Genomic DNA, 20,000 nt, shown 5'->3' on the forward strand with positions numbered 1-20,000 from the left:
CTCTTGTGTTATAATATTATATATGTATAGAGAGGGTACCACCAAAAACCCTCTCCTTCGTTTAGTTTCTTTCACTTTTCCGAGAGCTCCCCAAACTCTCGTTTATTTAATTTAATTTCATTTTTCGAGAGAGCGACCACCAACTAACTCTCTTATATTTGCTTTTTCTCGACAGAGCCACCACCAACTAACTCTCTTATATTTGCTTTTTCTCGACAGAGTCACCACCAACTCTCTCTCGTTTATATTTGCTTTTTCTCGACAGAGAAACCACCAACTCTCTCGTTTATATTTGCTTTTTCTCGACAGAGTCACCACCAAACTCTCTCGTTTCGTATTTTACTTCACAACAGAACATTATTGTATAATGGTATCCCACAACGACAAAGTACGTAGAGCTGCGCTCATGCTGAACATCTCGGGCACTTATTCACGCTGGGCATCGATCGTGGAAGCACGTATTGCCAGGCCCGAAGACTAAGCATTCATGCTGGACAAAAACGAGAAAGCGCGTATGTGCTGGTCGAGAAAGCACGTATTCGGCGCCGTACTGTTATGTCGAGGTCAGACACCTGTATTTCATTCTTTGCTCACTTTCCAGAGTACGAACCGTAGTTCCATACAATTTTTGCCTTTTAAGCTACGCTCCGTAGAGTGTAGTGCCAGTTTATGGTTTTCACAAAATTTTCAATCGCTCGGACTGAAGAGTTGATGCTCGGATAGTACGAGTATACATATTTTAAACGTATACAAGTCACCAACGTCACTCGAGACGCTTATACCACTTCAAGAGCCATTCGGTCAAAGACACCGACTCGTGGCAATGCAGTGTGGAGAAAGTCTGGAACGAGCACGATACAGAACAGTCAGGATGAAATCCCGAGGAGCGACGACTGCTTCTCAACCGAGGTCGAAGAATAGCCGTACGCTCGACGCTGCCCCGACCGACTCGACCGGACCGTCGCTTCTCTTATAGGTACCGAGGCGCCCGCCGGAACGCCGGCGACGCACGGGCTTACGCACGGCCGCTTATGGGGGGAACCGCGCGACCCAACCGCCCGCCCGAACGGCCTGTTATAACTTAGAGCGAAAACCAACACCTGTAATTTCCTTAATAATTGAGCTAGGGCAAAAAAAAAAAACGCTATCTTGTAGGAAAAAAGCAGGGGAACACGATGCCGTCGTTAAAAATATAGATTGCCGTGCTCGTTTTCGAGAAAAAAATGAAAAAATGGTCAAAATCGTCGCAGGACAAAAACTCGACACGCTATCTTGTAGGCAAAAATTAGACGAATTCAAAACCGTAGTTAAAAATATCGGTCGTCGCGCTAGTTTTCGAGAAAAAAACAAAAACGTTCAAAAAATTCGAGATAAAAAAAAAAAAACCAGCCTACCAGATAGAAAAAATTACACTGAACAAATATCATATAGGTCAAAATATGTGTTAGCGTACTAGTTTTCGAGATATAGACGAAAAACCGTCGCCGCCGATCGGTACGTCGGTCGATGCGAAAGCACCGCGCGACCGAGCGCCCGCCTAAAAGACCAGTTCGAACATACCGAAAAATCAAGAAACCGTAACTTCCTTAATAATTGAGCTAGGACAAAAAATCGACACGCTATCTTGCAGGAAAAAATCCGGGGAACACGATGGCGTCGTCAAAAGTGCAGGTCGTCGAGCTCGTTTTCGAGAAAAAAAAAAAAAAATTCTCAAAATTCGACAAAAAAATAAAACGATAAGTGGACCGTGTAGAGAATCTAAAACTGCATAAGAATCGTATAGACGAAAATTGGCGTTCACGTGCTCGTTTTTGTGGAAAAAATTAAAAAAGCTCTCAAACTTCGAGGTAAAAAAAACAAAAACCATCCACCAGGTAGCCAACGGAAAACGGTACAAGTATCGTACGGGCGAAAACGAGCGTTACCGTGCTCGTTTTCGAGTTATTGACGAAAAACAGCCTGGAGCGATCGGTCCGGCGGTCGACGCGCGAAACTTTCTAAGTCCGCTCTGCTCCGAAACACCGCTCCGGCGTCAAAAATCGTCGTAGGACAAAAAATCGACACGCTATCTTGCAGGAAAAAATCCGGGGAACACGATGGCGTCGTCAAAAGTGCAGGTCGTCGAGCTCGTTTTCGAGAAAAAAAAAAAAAAATTCTCAAAATTCGACAAAAAAATAAAACGATCACTGGACCGTGTAGAGAATCTAAAACTGCATAAGAATCGTATAGACGAAAATTGGCGTTCACGCGCTCGTTTTTGAGAAAAAAGTTAAAAAAGCTCTCAAAATTCGAGATAAAAAAAAAAAAAACCATCTACCAGGTAGCCAACGGAAAACGGTACAAGTATCGTACGGGCGAAAACGAGCGTTACCGTGCTCGTTTTCGAGTTATTGACGAAAAACAGCCTGGAGCGATCGGTCCGGCGGTCGACGCGCGAAAGTTTCTAAGTCCGCTCTGCCCCGAAACACCGCTCCGGCGTCAAAAATCGTCGTAGGACAAAAAATCGACACGCTATCTTGCAGGAAAAAATCCGGGGAACACGATGGCGTCGTCAAAAGTGCAGGTCGTCGAGCTCGTTTTCGAGAAAAAAAAAAAACAATTCTCAAAATTCGACAAAAAAATAAAACGATCACTGGACCGTGTAGAGAATCTAAAACTGCATAAGAATCGTATAGACGAAAATTGGCGTTCACGTGCTCGTTTTTGCGGGAAAAATTAAAAAAGCTCTCAAAGTTCGAGATAAAAAAAAAAAAAACCGTCCACCAGGTAGCCAACGGTAAACGGTACAAGTATCGTACGGGCGAAAACGAGCGTTACCGTGCTCGTTTTCGAGTTATTGACGAAAAACAGCCTGGAGCGATCGGTCCGGCGGTCGACGCGCGAAAGTTTCTAAGTCCGCTCTGCTCCGAATCATCGCTCCGGCGTCAAAAATCGTCGTAGGACAAAAAATCGCCACCCTATCTTGCAGGAAAAAATCCGGGGAACACGATGGCGTCGTCAAAAGTGCAGGTCGTCGAGCTCGTTTTCGAGAAAAAAAAAAAAAAATTCTCAAAATTCGACAAAAAAATAAAACGATCAGTGGACCGTGTAGAGAATCTAAAACTGCATAAGAATCGTATAGACGAAAATTGGCGTTCACGTGCTCGTTTTTGTGGAAAAAATTAAAAAAGCTCTCAAACTTCGAGGTAAAAAAAACAAAAACCATCCACCAGGTAGCCAACGGAAAACGGTACAAGTATCGTACGGGCGAAAACGAGCGTTACCGTGCTCGTTTTCGAGTTATTGACGAAAAACAGCCTGGAGCGATCGGTCCGGCGGTCGACGCGCGAAAGTTTCTAAGTCCGCTCTGCTCCGAAACACCGCTCCGGCGTCAAAAATCGTCGTAGGACAAAAAATCGACACGCTATCTTGCAGGAAAAAATCCGGGGAACACGATGGCGTCGTCAAAAGTGCAGGTCGTCGAGCTCGTTTTCGAGAAAAAAAAAAAACAATTCTCAAAATTCGACAAAAAAATAAAACGATCACTGGACCGTGTAGAGAATCTAAAACTGCATAAGAATCGTATAGACGAAAATTGGCGTTCACGTGCTCGTTTTTGCGGGAAAAATTAAAAAAGCTCTCAAAGTTCGAGATAAAAAAAAAAAAAACCGTCCACCAGGTAGCCAACGGTAAACGGTACAAGTATCGTACGGGCGAAAACGAGCGTTACCGTGCTCGTTTTCGAGTTATTGGCGAAAAACAGCCTGGAGCGATCGGTCCGGCGGTCGACGCGCGAAAGTTTCTAAGTCCGCTCTGCTCCGAATCATCGCTCCGGCGTCAAAAATCGTCGTAGGACAAAAAATCGCCACCCTATCTTGCAGGAAAAAATCCGGGGAACACGATGGCGTCGTCAAAAGTGCAGGTCGTCGAGCTCGTTTTCGAGAAAAAAAAAAAAAAATTCTCAAAATTCGACAAAAAAATAAAACGATAAGTGGACCCTGTAGAGAATCTAAAACTGCATAAGAATCGTATAGACGAAAATTGGCGTTCACGTGCTCGTTTTTGTGGAAAAAATTAAAAAAGCTCTCAAACTTCGAGGTAAAAAAAACAAAAACCATCCACCAGGTAGCCAACGGAAAACGGTACAAGTATCGTACGGGCGAAAACGAGCGTTACCGTGCTCGTTTTCGAGTTATTGACGAAAAACAGCCTGGAGCGATCGGTCCGGCGGTCGACGCGCGAAACTTTCTAAGTCCGCTCTGCTCCGAAACACCGCTCCGGCGTCAAAAATCGTCGTAGGACAAAAAATCGACACGCTATCTTGCAGGAAAAAATCCGGGGAACACGATGGCGTCGTCAAAAGTGCAGGTCGTCGAGCTCGTTTTCGAGAAAAAAAAAAAACAATTCTCAAAATTCGACAAAAAAATAAAACGATCAGTGGACCGTGTAGAGAATATAAAACTGCATAAGAATCGTATAGACGAAAATTGGCGTTCACGTGCTCGTTTTTGAGAAAAAAGTTAAAAAAGCTCTCAAAATTCGAGATAAAAAAAAAACAAACCATCCACCAGGTAGCCAACGGAAAACGGTACAAGTATCGTACGGGCGAAAACGAGCGTTACCGTGCTCGTTTTCGAGTTATTGACGAAAAACAGCCTGGAGCGATCGGTCCGGCGGTCGACGCGCGAAAGTTTCTAAGTCCGCTCTGCTCCGAAACACCGCTCCGGCGTCAAAAATCGTCGTAGGACAAAAAATCGACACGCTATCTTGCAGGAAAAAATCCGGGGAACACGATGGCGTCGTCAGAAGTGCAGGTCGTCGAGCTCGTTTTCGAGAAAAAAAAAAAACAATTCTCAAAATTCGACAAAAAAATAAAACGATCAGTGGACCGTGTAGAGAATATAAAACTGCATAAGAATCGTATAGACGAAAATTGGCGTTCACGTGCTCGTTTTTGAGAAAAAAGTTAAAAAAGCTCTCAAAATTCGAGATAAAAAAAAAACAAACCATCTGCCAGGTAGCCAACGGTAAACGGTACAAGTATCGTACGGGCGAAAACGAGCGTTACCGTGCTCGTTTTCGAGTTATTGACGAAAAACAGCCTGGAGCGATCGGTCCGGCGGTCGACGCGCGAAAGTTTCTAAGTCCGCTCTGCTCCGAATCATCGCTCCGGCGTCAAAAATCGTCGTAGGACAAAAAATCGCAACCCTGTCTTGCAGGAAAAAATCCGGGGAACACGATGGCGTCGTCAAAAGTGCAGGTCGTCGAGCTCGTTTTCGAGAAAAAAAAAAAAAAATTCTCAAAATTCGACAAAAAAATAAAACGATCAGTGGACCGTGTAGAGAATATAAAACTGCATAAGAATCGTATAGACGAAAATTGGCGTTCACGTGCTCGTTTTTGAGAAAAAAGTTAAAAAAGCTCTCAAAATTCGAGATAAAAAAAAAACAAACCATCTGCCAGGTAGCCAACGGTAAACGGTACAAGTATCGTACGGGCGAAAACGAGCGTTACCGTGCTCGTTTTCGAGTTATTGACGAAAAACAGCCTGGAGCGATCGGTCCGGCGGTCGACGCGCGAAAGTTTCTAAGTCCGCTCTGCTCCGAATCATCGCTCCGGCGTCAAAAATCATCGTAGGACAAAAAATCGCCACCCTATCTTGCAGGAAAAAATCCGGGGAACACGATGGCGTCGTCAAAAGTGCAGGTCGACGAGCTCGTTTTCGAGAAAAAAAAAAAAAAATTCTCAAAATTCGACAAAAAAATAAAACGATCATTGGACCGTGTAGAGAATCTAAAACTGCATAAGAATCGTATAGACCAAAATTGGCCTTAACGTGCTGGTTTTCGAGTTATTGACGATAAGCCGGTATATATATGTCCGAGATAAAAAAAAAGATAGGGACAGTGGGAATCTCCTATACTATCACGGGCGTGTATTCTCCTACTAGTTTGATGGTTGTTGTTGCATAAACCAGCGACTGTTTGGCCCGCCGTTTAACCGCGCGGTTTAAAATTGCAACACAATGTTGGTGTCGCTCCGGGGTGAAAAAATGGAAAAACGACATACTTTACGCATAGGGGCGGCTGATCTTAACATATTTTGTCATGTCACCACCCCAGTGACTCTAAGACGGATTTTGCCGTCGCACGTTTTTTTATTAAAAAGTTATTAGTATATAAAAGATTTCGTTAAGCAAAAAGACACGAATATGGGAGTAGGACAAAAAATCGCCAGCCTATCTTGCAGGAAAAAATCCGGGGAACACGATGGCGTCGTCAAAAGTGCAGGTCGTCGAGCTAGTTTTCGAGAAAAAAAAAAAAAAATTCTCAAAACTCGACAAAAAAATAAAACGATCAGTGGACCGTGTAGAGAATCTAAAACTGCATAAGAATCGTATAGACCAAAATTGGCGTTCACGTGCTCGTTTTTGAGAAAAAAGTTAAAAAAGCTCTCAAAATTCGAGATAAAAAAAAAAAAAACCATCTACCAGGTAGCCAACGGTAAACGGTACAAGTATCGTACGGGCGAAAACGAGCGTTACCGTGCTCGTTTTCGAGTTATTGACGAAAAACAGCCTGGAGCGATCGGTCCGGCGGTCGACGCGCGAAACTTTCTAAGTCCGCTCTGCTCCGAATCATCGCTCCGGCGTCAAAAATCGTCGTAGGACAAAAAATCGCCACCCTATCTTGCAGGAAAAAATCCGGGGAACACGATGGCGTCGTCAAAAGTGCAGGTCGTCGAGCTCGTTTTCGAGAAAAAAAAAAAAAAATTCTCAAAATTCGACAAAAAAATAAAACGATCAGTGGACCGTGTAGAGAATCTAAAACTGCATAAGAATCGTATAGACGAAAATTGGCGTTCACGTGCTCGTTTTTGTGGAAAAAATTAAAAAAGCTCTCAAACTTCGAGGTAAAAAAAACAAAAACCATCCACCAGGTAGCCAACGGAAAACGGTACAAGTATCGTACGGGCGAAAACGAGCGTTACCGTGCTCGTTTTCGAGTTATTGACGAAAAACAGCCTGGAGCGATCGGTCCGGCGGTCGACGCGCGAAAGTTTCTAAGTCCGCTCTGCTCCGAAACACCGCTCCGGCGTCAAAAATCGTCGTAGGACAAAAAATCGACACGCTATCTTGCAGGAAAAAATCCGGGGAACACGATGGCGTCGTCAGAAGTGCAGGTCGTCGAGCTCGTTTTCGAGAAAAAAAAAAAACAATTCTCAAAATTCGACAAAAAAATAAAACGATCAGTGGACCGTGTAGAGAATATAAAACTGCATAAGAATCGTATAGACGAAAATTGGCGTTCACGTGCTCGTTTTTGAGAAAAAAGTTAAAAAAGCTCTCAAAATTCGAGATAAAAAAAAAACAAACCATCTGCCAGGTAGCCAACGGTAAACGGTACAAGTATCGTACGGGCGAAAACGAGCGTTACCGTGCTCGTTTTCGAGTTATTGACGAAAAACAGCCTGGAGCGATCGGTCCGGCGGTCGACGCGCGAAAGTTTCTAAGTCCGCTCTGCTCCGAATCATCGCTCCGGCGTCAAAAATCGTCGTAGGACAAAAAATCGCAACCCTGTCTTGCAGGAAAAAATCCGGGGAACACGATGGCGTCGTCAAAAGTGCAGGTCGTCGAGCTCGTTTTCGAGAAAAAAAAAAAAAAATTCTCAAAATTCGACAAAAAAATAAAACGATCAGTGGACCGTGTAGAGAATATAAAACTGCATAAGAATCGTATAGACGAAAATTGGCGTTCACGTGCTCGTTTTTGAGAAAAAAGTTAAAAAAGCTCTCAAAATTCGAGATAAAAAAAAAACAAACCATCTGCCAGGTAGCCAACGGTAAACGGTACAAGTATCGTACGGGCGAAAACGAGCGTTACCGTGCTCGTTTTCGAGTTATTGACGAAAAACAGCCTGGAGCGATCGGTCCGGCGGTCGACGCGCGAAAGTTTCTAAGTCCGCTCTGCTCCGAATCATCGCTCCGGCGTCAAAAATCATCGTAGGACAAAAAATCGCCACCCTATCTTGCAGGAAAAAATCCGGGGAACACGATGGCGTCGTCAAAAGTGCAGGTCGACGAGCTCGTTTTCGAGAAAAAAAAAAAAAAATTCTCAAAATTCGACAAAAAAATAAAACGATCATTGGACCGTGTAGAGAATCTAAAACTGCATAAGAATCGTATAGACCAAAATTGGCCTTAACGTGCTGGTTTTCGAGTTATTGACGATAAGCCGGTATATATATGTCCGAGATAAAAAAAAAGATAGGGACATTTTTTTTTTTTTTTATTTTATTCACTTTCATATGCAGTTTAGGAGCTCACGCTCATCACTGCTTTATTCCAAAACATTTTTCTAACTTTTCCGAAACTGTTTTTTGAGAACATATATTTATTCAGTTATTTTTAAGAGCTCTAAATTAATATTTTTAATTAGTTTCTAGGTTGGGGTCACTTAGCCGTCAAGGAAATCCCTGACGTTTCCATCCCTGCCACGTGGAGGCGGACCCACTACTTTCCAGCACCATAAATCGTTACTAAGGTAAGTATAATTATAAGTATTCTATATTACTCTATTTGCATTAATGGTTAAAATCTGATTACATTATTTTATTTTCATATCCTGTCAGAAGTTACCAATATACTGACCGATAAATTTTAACCAAGTATTGACAACTTAATTTTTTTTTTTTTTTTTTTTTTTTTTTTTTTTTTTTTTTTGAAAACTAACCCCTTTTCTTATTTTCAGGTCTATCATCTCTTCACCCAAGAAATATTCATTGACACTATCTCCTCTACCTCTGATTTGGCAAGTAATTCCTCCTTACTTCAAAAACTTTCTTTGCAAACGCAGAGAACATCAAATACTCATCTTTCCTATTTATAAGATAATCCCAATTGTCAACTGCACCTCGGAGCAAGTCATATCGATAACGTTCATACAAACCACATCGGAAAATAATGTGCTCAACCGTTTCAACCTGATCACCACACAAAGGACATATATCCGTTTGACTGGCCCCCCTTTTTTTCAAACTATAGTTTATAGGTCCGTACGCACTCAATAAATAAACGCAAGTTCTAGGTGGATTAAACCATGGATTTTCTCGACAGAAACTTACATTTTTAATAAATTTAAACGTATCCCTTCCATGAATGTCGTTAGTCCATCTACTTTGCCACTCGGATTCAAGATAACCATCTAACTCATCAAGTTTTCTGACTATTTCATTTCGTCTAATTTCTACGTCATCCTCGTCCAGTAATGGGATGTATCGAAAGTCCTTCCACGAGACAACGCCGTTCTTTATAATATTTCTCTTAATACCACACTTAATAACTAATAAATCCATGGGCATACAACCGCCAATAACCTGCATAGCTGCAGTAGATACGGTCCTGCACGTTTTAACCATTACCATCAGTATAGCACGCTGAGCCGCTAAGATATGTCTCTTAACATGACTGTTCGAGACGCTATTATACCACACTGCAGATCCATACGTTAAAATTGGAATACACACAGCCTTGTATAAAACATTCAATATGGGTCGCCTGATACCCCACTCTTCATGTACATGTCTTTTTAGAGCCATAATATATTTAATAAGTTTATCACGAATCATTTTAACATGCGGTATAAATGACAGTTTTGAATCTATGCATACTCCAAGATATTTGTACTCATTAACATAGTCTACTCTCATACCATAGATCTTAACATCAGGTAGCCGCTGGCGGTCAAACTTTCCCTTCATTAACATAACCCGTGTTTTTTTTACAGAAATCCTTAACTTACTAATTTCGCACCAATCCTGCAATCTCGTTACCACTCTATGACACAGGGCTTCTAAATCTCTACGCGAGTTTCCTTTTACCAAAAACACCAAGTCATCCGCATAAGCAATAACTTGCACATCATCCACGGACATACTCTGCTCAAAGCTAGCCAGCAAATCATCAAGGCACCAATTCCACGCCAAAGGTCCAAAAATTGAGCCCTGCGGACATCCTCGCTGCATGTAACACCAATACTTCTCAAATTTGTTCTCAACGCATACTCGACGCTTTCGAAAATAGCTATCAACAATCTTTATTAGGTTTGTACTACACTCAGCTTTTATCAATCGGGATTTTATAAAAGGCCACCAAATATTATCAAAAGCCCCCTCAATATCAACAAATAAAGCAACAATGTACTTTTTTTCCGAGGTAGTTACTGCTTCCTTAAAAGCCAACAGGGCATCCTCGGTAGATAAGCCCTTTTTAAAACCAAACTGATTTTTACAATCCAAGTTCATGGCCAGATATCTATCCTGAATACGATTAGCAATTATTCTTTCAAAAATTTTACTAATAACCGGCAATAGGGCAATTGGTCTGTAAGAACTCAACATCTGCAGATCAACGTCCATACTTTTAGGAATTATTTTTAAATTTGCAATCTTCCAAGGTCCAGGAAAACAACTTGCCCGAAGACACCTGTTATATACCAAAAGCAGTAACTCACTGTTATATAACCATAGTTTTTTGACAATTTCAGGTCCGAAGCCATCAAGTCCAGGAGCCTTCTTAGTTTTACATCTCTTAATAGCTTCACTAATTTCAGAAAAGGTAATATCTGCTTCCACATTATAATTCACATATAATCTATTCTGATCTCTAATTTGCTTATGCAAATTCGTTTCACTAGCTACGCAATCACGAGGTGCAAATTTATTCATTAGAGCCTCAATAGACTCCCGCAAACTCTTAGTTCTCTCTCCAGTGGGAAGCAATAAAGATCCAATGCCTTTTATATTGCAAATCTTATTTCTTGTAATTTTGTGCAGTATACCCCAGGGACTTTTATTACCCTCCGTTTTTACAAACTGCTTCCAGGTTTCTCGTTTTCTATTCCGAATCGCCTTTATATAATTGTTTCTGGCCAATTTAAACTGTCGAGTACATTCGTCCAAACAATCAAGTAACTGTAACCTTCTAGCACGCACAAGTTGTTTTTTAAATCTTTTAACAGTTTTCCTAAGCTCCGTTAACTCATTACTCCACCACGGTACCGAATTATTATTTTCTTTCTTTTTTGGCATGGAAGCAGAACAAGCCTCATCAATTAAGGCATTTATTTTCTTAGGCAATGTATTGATGTTACAATTTGAAAGCACTTCAATTGTCTCAGGGTTAGCTCTATTATTTATTATTTCTTGAAATTTATCCCAATCCGCGCGGTCCACATTATACCTAGACTTTATTACACATAGATTAGAATTATTACTCCGAAAAGCTACATTAAAGATAATTAAGCTATGATCGCTAATTGAAACACTATTCGAGACTCGCCATATAATTCTAGTGTTCCTAAAACCAGCACCAACAAGAGAAACATCTATATTTGTACCATATCTAGTATTGAAGAAAGTCGTGACATCAGAGGGTCTATTTAGTACCTTTAATTCATATGCCAAAATAAATTCCTCCAAAAGTCTACCTCTGCCATCAGTGGCGCCAGAAAACCATACCTCAGATTTGGCATTCGCATCCATACAAATAATAATCCTATTACTATTAATTTGGATCAAAATATTTTCTAATTTTTCAATAAAACCTTCAATAGGTACCGAAAACTGACAGTAGATATTGATCATATAAAAAATTTCCCGACCTGTTGAAACCTGTATGCACATAATATGTTCAGTATCATATTGCGGAAGCTGAAATATATCCATTCTTGCGGTATTAGCTATAATAGCAACCCAAGGTCTGTCAACACTTGGTTGTAAGATCTTTAACCTTCGGGTATCAAAACCCTTCACTTTGCCTCGAAAAGCATAAGGTTCTTGCACACAGAGAAAATCCATACTTTTTTCCAACATCAACTTGTTTAAATCTGCCGCAACTGCTATAGATCTTTGTCCATTTATTTGTCCTATCACTAATTCCATGATATTCTATTTTTATATAATTCAACTTGGCGCAAAAACTCAGGGCACTCCTTATATCTAACACTATGTTTGGTATCCTTGCGCCTAGAACGTATACAATTTATACACTGCGGGTTTTCTTTAAACGTGCACTCCTCACTAGCATGGTCCACACTGCCACAATATTCACAAACTTGCTTAGCCACATTGCAATACTTTGCTATATGTCCATATCCAAGACATTTGAAGCACCGAGTTACGTTTATGTACTCCCGTGTTCTATAAGTTCGCCAAAACATGAAGACTCTACCCTGCGAAATCAGATCAGTCATGTACCTACCCGGCAATTGAACAATCCAATTGACCCTATTATTACTACTATTTTTATTTTTGAAACAATGACGAAATTTAATACTTTCCTTTAATTCTTCCTCAGTAATATTCTCTCTAAGATTAAGATTTACATTCTTAGCTATGAAATCATGCTTAAGATCTTCAGATTTATATTCAGCTTCAACATCATATATTATAATACTTGGGTCGAATTTCTTCGGCTCTGTTGTTTTTAATCCTACCTCAGACAGTCCAGCCTTCTTAATTATTTCTACATCTACTTTACTTTTAACCTCCATCACTACACCTTTATTTCGCATTTGTCTTAAATTATGAACTTTTAATTTACTTCTTCGACTACCTAACACATCTGTAACAGCTGCTCTAATCTGCTCATTCGTTCTTTTATCATTTTCACTTATAGGCTTAATAATAACAACCTCATGATTTTCTTTTTTCTTTGCAGGTGCACCACGCCTAGAAGAATCCACTTCCAGGGCACCAACCTTTCCCATAGGACCAGCCACTACACCAGCGTAAGTAGTTATATCTTTTTCAACACACAAACTATGCACAGCTTTTATCTTCTCTTTCTCAGTTATTTCTACCTGTAATCTTGCTTCCAGAACAGCCCATTTAGAAAGTATAAATTTTATTGCTCCTTTATTAATCTTATTAGCCTCATTAAATAAATAACTCTCTAAGTGTTCTCTTTCAGACCGCATTATATCCTGACCACAAGCAACAAAATCCAGATCCCTTACATCTTCCTCATTCATTCCTTTTCTCTTCCTAGCACTAGGAGGACCAAATATCTCCTCTGGAATAGAAGAAACGGAACTCGTACGACTATGATGCCTAACCGGAGTATCGCGGCCCCCAGAAGGTATCGCTATTGCTTGAGATCCCCCGCACCTAGAACCCACCATCTCAATCTGCATCTCCTCCTCACTACTCTTTTGTTTTAGGTTTACTTTTTGTTTAGTTTTAGAGAATTCTGCCATAATGTTCCCACGATTGTGGTCGGACAAATACTGCCCGAACAGAGCCGCCTTGCTCGGACAGGCCTGGACTCGTGCAGCCCGGAGGCCGGACGAGCCATCACCAGGGGGGCGGCAGGTACCCCAGTGTTGGTCGCTCGGGATTGGGCTCTCTCCCCCAACCATGCATCCCATCGCCGCGCACCATAGCTTAGGATTCGAGGGTAATTTATAGAGTTACCATCCTCGCGGCCCAGGCGGTTAAGCCAAGGCCCCCGGCCCGACCTGCCGTCGCGTACCATTCACAAAACCAAAAAAGGAATTGTGAATGGGTCGTTGCGACGACCAACAGGGGGTTACGGTATGATTGCATCAGGCACCTCGGGTTCGCTACCCGCACTGTAGCTGAATGGCTACAGCCCCTGAGGTTGGCCACTTTCGTCTGTCCCTTCACCCTGAACCTTCCCGGCATGGTAGAACCTGCCAGGGGTCAAAGACCCCCGCCGGTATAGCTCCAGAGATCACAAGGGAACTCAAGCTCCCCCACCACGACAAGGTAGCAGCCACGGGGGAGAAAAGATAGGGACAGTGGGAATCTCCTATACTATCACGGGCGTGTATTCTCCTACTAGTTTGATGGTTGTTGTTGCATAAACCAGCGACTGTTTGGCCCGCCGTTTAACCGCGCGGTTTAAAATTGCAACACAATGTTGGTGTCGCTCCGGGGTGAAAAAATGGAAAAACGACATACTTTACGCATAGGGGCGGCTGATCTTAACATATTTTGTCAATGTCATCTTCCCAGTGACCCTAGGAAGGAGTTTGCCGTTGCACGTTTTCCTATTAAAAAGTAATTAGTGTACAAAAATTTTCGTGAAGCAAAAAACAAGAATATGAAAGTACGTTCCATGAGCATTACGGTGAATAAAACAGAAATTAAAAATTCCCGAGGGGTTGAACAGCATCATATTGAATTCGTTTTGCTGACTGGGGTCTGCGCCCCCCAGACCCCCGCTACACTAGCCCAGACCAAACCCACTTTGTAATAGTGGTATCATATTAAATTGAACAGCATCGTACTTAATTCGTTTTGCTGAATGGGGGGCTGCGCCCCCCAAACCCCCGCTACACTAGCCCAGACCTAACCCATTTTGTAATAGCGGTATCAAATTAAATTGAACAGTATCGTACTAAATTCGTTTTGCTGACTGGGGGGCTGCGCCCCCCAGACCCCCGCAACACTAGCCCGGACCTAACCCACTTTGTAATAGCGGTATCATATTAAATTGAACAGCATCGTACTAAATTCGTTTTGCTGAATGGGGGGCTGCGCCCCCCAAACCCCCGCTACACTAGCCCAGACCTAACCCATTTTGTAATAGCGGTATCAAATTAAATTGAACAGCATCATATTGAATTCGTTTTGCTGACTGGGGTCTGCGCCCCCCAGACCCCCGCTACAATAGCCCAGACCTAACCCACTTTGTAATAGTGGTATCATATTAAATTGAACAGCATCGTACTTAATTCGTTTTGCTGAATGGGGGGCTGCGCCCCCCAAACCCCCGCTACACTAGCCCAGACCTAACCCATTTTGTAATAGCGGTATCAAATTAAATTGAACAGCATCGTACTAAATTCGTTTTGCTGACAGGGGTCTGCGCCCCCCAGACCCCCGCTACACTAGCCCAGACCTAACCCCCTTTGTAATAGCGGTATCATATTAAATTGAACAGCATCATATTGAATTCGTTTTGCTGACTGGGGTCTGCGCGCCCCAGACCCCCGCAACACTAGCCCGGACCTAACCCACTTTGTAATAGCGGTATCATATTAAATTGAACAGCATCGTACTAAATTCGTTTTGCTGAATGGGGGGCTGCGCCCCCCAAACCCCCGCTACACTAGCCCAGACCTAACCCATTTTGTAATAGCGGTATCAAATTAAATTGAACAGTATCGTACTAAATTCGTTTTGCTGACTGGGGGGCTGCGCCCCCCAGACCCCCGCAACACTAGCCCGGACCTAACCCACTTTGTAATAGTGGTATCATATTAAATTGAACAGCATCGTACATAATTCGTTTTGCTGAATGGGGGGCTGCGCCCCCCAAACCCCCGCTACACTAGCCCAGACCTAACCCATTTTGTAATAGCTGTATCAAATTAAATTGAACAGCATCATATTGAATTCGTTTTGCTGACAGGGGTCTGCGCCCCCCAGACCCCCGCTACACTAGCCCAGACCTAACCCACTTTGTAATAGTGGTATCATATTAAATTGAACAGCATCGTACATAATTCGTTTTGCTGAATGGGGGGCTGCGCCCCCCAAACCCCCGCTACACTAGCCCAGACCTAACCCATTTTGTAATAGCGGTATCAAATTAAATTGAACAGCATCGTACTAAATTCGTTTTGCTGACAGGGGTCTGCGCCCCCCAAACCCCCGCTACACTAGCCCAGACCTAACCCATTTTGTAATAGCGGTATCAAATTAAATTGAACAGCATCATATTGAATTCGTTTTGCTGACTGGGGTCTGCGCCCCCCAAACCCCCGCTACACCAGCCCAGACCTAACCCATTTTGTAATAGCGGTACCAAATTAAATTGAGCAGCATCATATTGAATTCGTTTTGCTGACAGGGGTCTGCGCCCCCCAGACCCCCGCTACAATAGCCCAGACCTAACCCCCTTTGTAATAGCGGTATCATATTAAATTGAACAGCATCATATTGAATTCGTTTTGCTGACTGGGGTCTGCGCGCCCCAAACCACCGCAACACTGGCCCAGACCTAGCCCATTTTGTAATGACTGTATTGGAACTGCGTTAGGGCTAGTTTAGAATTGGTTAGGTGAAGTAATGCGGAGAGCAGTTTCGCCTGCGTCCCGGGATGCTTGTTGGCATGAGTGGTGTCTGAATGAGTAAAGACGGATGAGACACTTGTGGGGTATGGTGAGTCAGATTCTCAAACTACCCATATATTCTTCTGAGGCATGGGTGCCTATCCAAGGATCTCCTTCGGTATCTAAAACAGAAATAAAAAAAAAAAAAAAAAAAAAAAAAAAAATGAATATGGACTGTGTTAGGACTGAATTGGATAAGGTCTGGGTTACGTCTCGGTTAGGTCTGAGTTAGGACTGGTTTAAGACTGGGTTAGGACTGGGTTAGGACTGGGTTAGGACTGGGTTAGGTCTGGGTTAGGACTGGGTTAGGTCTGGGTTAGGTCTGGGTTAGGACTGGGTTAGGTCTGGGTTAGGACTGGGTTAGGACTGGGTTAGGTCTGGGTTAGGTCTGGGTTAGGTCTGGGTTAGGACTGGGTTAGGACTGGGTTAGGTCTGGGTTAGGTCTGGGTTAGGTCTGGGTTAGGACTGGGTTAGGACTGGGTTAGGTCTGGGTTAGGTCTGGGTTAGGTCTGGGTTAGGTCTGGGTTAGGTCTGGGTTAGGTCTGGGTTAGGACTGGGTTAGGACTGGGTTAGGTCTGGGTTAGGCCTGGGTTAGGTCTGGGTTAGGACTGGGTTAGGACTGGGTTAGGTCTGGGTTAGGACTGGGTTAGGTCTGGGTTAGGACGGGGTTAGGTCTGGGTTAGGTCTGGGTTAGGACTGGGATAGGTCTGGGTTAGGTCTGGGTTACGACTGGGTTAGGTCTGGGTTACGACTGGGTTAGGTCTGGGTTACGACTGGGTTAGGTCTGGGTTACGACTGGGTTAGGTCTGGGTTACGACTGGGTTAGGATTGGGTTAGGTCTGGTTTAGGACTGGGTTAGGTCTAGGTTAGGACTGGGTTAGGTCTGGGTTAGGTCTGGGTTAGGACTGGGTTAGGTCTGGGTTAGGACTGGGTTAGTACTGGGTTAGGACTGGGTTAGGTCTGGGTTAGGTCTGGGTTATTTCTGGGTTAGGTCTGGGTTAGGTCTGGGTTAGGTCTGGGTTAGGGCTGGGTTAGGTCTGGGTTAGGTCTGGGTCAGGTCTGGGGTATTTCTGGGTTAGGACTGGGTTAGGTCTGGGTTAGGTCTGGGTTATTTCTGGGTTAGGTCTGGGTTAGGTCTGGGTTAGGTCTGGGTTAGGTCTGGGTTAGGTCTGGGTTAGGTCTGGGTTAGGACTGGGTTAGTACTGGGTTAGGACTGGGTTAGGTCTGGGTTAGGTCTGGGTTATTTCTGGGTTAGGTCTGGGTTAGGGCTGGGTTAGGTCTGGGTTAGGTCTGGGTCAGGTCTGGGGTATTTCTGGGTTAGGACTGGGTTAGGTCTGGGTTAGGTCTGGGTTAGGACTGGGTTAGGTCTGGGTTAGGACTGGGTTAGGACTGGGTTAGGTCTGGGTTAGGTCTGGGTTAGGTTTGGGTTAGGACTGGGTAGGTTCTGGGTTAGGACTTGGTTAGGACTGGGTTAGGACTGTGTTAGGACTGGGTTAGGTCTGGGTTAGGTCTGGGTTAGGACTGGGTTAGGTCTGGGTTAGGACTGGGTTAGGTCTGGGTTAGGTCTGGGTTCGGTCTGGGTTAGGTCTGGGTTAGGTCTGGGTCAGGACTGGGTTAGGACTGGGTTAGGTCTGGGTTAGGACTGGGTTAGGACTGGGTTAGGTCTGGGTTAGGACTGGGTTAGGACTGGGTTAGGTCTGGGTTAGGACTGGGTTAGGACTGGGTTAGGTCTGGGTTAGGTCTGGGTTAGGACTGGGTTAGGTCTGGGTTAGGACTGGGTTAGGTCTGGGTTAGTACTGGATTTGGTTAGGTCTGTGTTAGGTCTGGGTTAGGACTGGGTTAGGACTGGGTTAGGTCTGGGTTAGGACTGGGTTAGGACTGGGTTAGGACTGGGTTAGGTCTGGGTTAGGTCTGGGTTATTTCTGGGTTAGGTCTGGGTTAGGTCTGGGTTAGGTCTGGGTTAGGTCTGGGTTAGGTCTGGGTTAGGACTGGGTTAGGACTGGGTTAGGTCTGGGTTAGGACTGGGTTAGGACTGGGTTAGGTCTGGGTTAGGACTGGGTTAGGTCTGGGTTAGGTCTGGGTTCGGTCTGGGTTAGGACTGGGTTAGGTCTGGGTTAGGTCTGGGTTAGGTCTGGGTTAGGTCTGGGTTAGGTCTGGGTTAGGACTGGGTTAGGACTGGGTTAGGTCTGGGTTAGGTCTGGGTTAGGACTGGGTTAGGTCTGGGTTAGTACTGGATTTGGTTAGGTCTGGGTTAGGTCTGGGATAGGACTGGGTTAGGACTGGGTTAGGTCTGGGTTAGGACTGGGTTAGGTCTGGGTTAGGTTTGGGTTAGGACTGGGTAGGTTCTGGGTTAGGACTTGGTTAGGACTGGGTTAGGACTGTGTTAGGACTGGGTTAGGTCTGGGTTAGGTCTGGGTTAGGACTGGGTTAGGTCTGGGTTAGGACTGGGTTAGGTCTGGGTTAGGTCTGGGTTCGGTCTGGGTTAGGTCTGGGTTAGGTCTGGGTTAGGACTGGGTTAGGACTGGGTTAGGTCTGGGTTAGGACTGGGTTAGGACTGGGTTAGGTCTGGGTTAGGACTGGGTTAGGACTGGGTTAGGTCTGGGTTAGGACTGGGTTAGGACTGGGTTAGGTCTGGGTTAGGTCTGGGTTAGGACTGGGTTAGGTCTGGGTTAGGTCTGGGTTCGGTCTGGGTTAGGTCTGGGTTAGGTCTGGGTTAGGACTGGGTTAGGACTGGGTTAGGTCTGGGTTAGGACTGGGTTAGGACTGGGTTAGGTCTGGGTTAGGACTGGGTTAGGACTGGGTTAGGTCTGGGTTAGGACTGGGTTAGGACTGGGTTAGGTCTGGGTTAGGTCTGGGTTAGGACTGGGTTAGGTCTGGGTTAGGACTGGGTTAGGTCTGGGTTAGTACTGGATTTGGTTAGGTCTGGGTTGGGTCTGGGTTAGGTCTGGGTTAGGACTGGGTTAGGACTGGGTTAGGTCTGGGTTAGGTCTGGGTTATTTCTGGGTTAGGTCTGGGTTAGGTCTGGGTTAGGTCTGGGTTAGGTCTGGGTTAGGTCTGGGTTAGGTCTGGGTTAGGACTGGGTTAGGACTGGGTTAGGTCTGGGTTAGGACTGGGTTAGGACTGGGTTAGGTCTGGGTTAGGACTGGGTTAGGTCTGGGTTAGGACTGGGTTAGGTCTGGGTTAGTACTGGATTTGGTTAGGTCTGGGTTGGGTCTGGGTTAGGTCTGGGTTAGGACTGGGTTAGGACTGGGTTAGGTCTGGGTTAGGACTGGGTTAGGACTGGGTTAGGACTGGGTTAGGTCTGGGTTAGGTCTGGGTTATTTCTGGGTTAGGTCTGGGTTAGGTCTGGGTTAGGTCTGGGTTAGGACTGGGTTAGGTCTGGGATAGGTCTGGGTTAGGTCTGGGTTAGGACTGGGTTAGGACTGGGTTAGGTCTGGGTTAGGACTGGGTTAGGTCTGGGTTAGTACTGGATTTGGTTAGGTCTGGGTTAGGTCTGGGTTAGGTCTGGGTTAGGTCTGGGTTAGGACTGGGTTAGGACTGGGTTAGGTCTGGGTTAGGACTGGGTTAGGACTGGGTTAGGACTGGGTTAGGTCTGGGTTAGGTCTGGGTTATTTCTGGGTTAGGTCTGGGTTAGGTCTGGGTTAGGTCTGGGTTAGGTCTGGGTTAGGTCTGGGTTAGGTCTGGGTTAGGACTGGGTTAGGACTGGGTTAGGTCTGGGTTAGGTCTGGGTTAGGACTGGGTTAGGTCTGGGTTAGGACTGGGTTAGGTCTGGGTTAGGTCTGGGTTCGGTCTGGGTTAGGACTGGGTTAGGTCTGGGTTAGGTCTGGGTTAGGTCTGGGTTAGGTCTGGGTTAGGTCTGGGTTAGGTCTGGGTTAGGACT

This window comes from Colletes latitarsis, chromosome 14 (assembly GCF_051014445.1).
Source record: "Colletes latitarsis isolate SP2378_abdomen chromosome 14, iyColLati1, whole genome shotgun sequence".
In the NCBI taxonomy this organism is placed as follows: domain Eukaryota; kingdom Metazoa; phylum Arthropoda; class Insecta; order Hymenoptera; family Colletidae; genus Colletes; species Colletes latitarsis.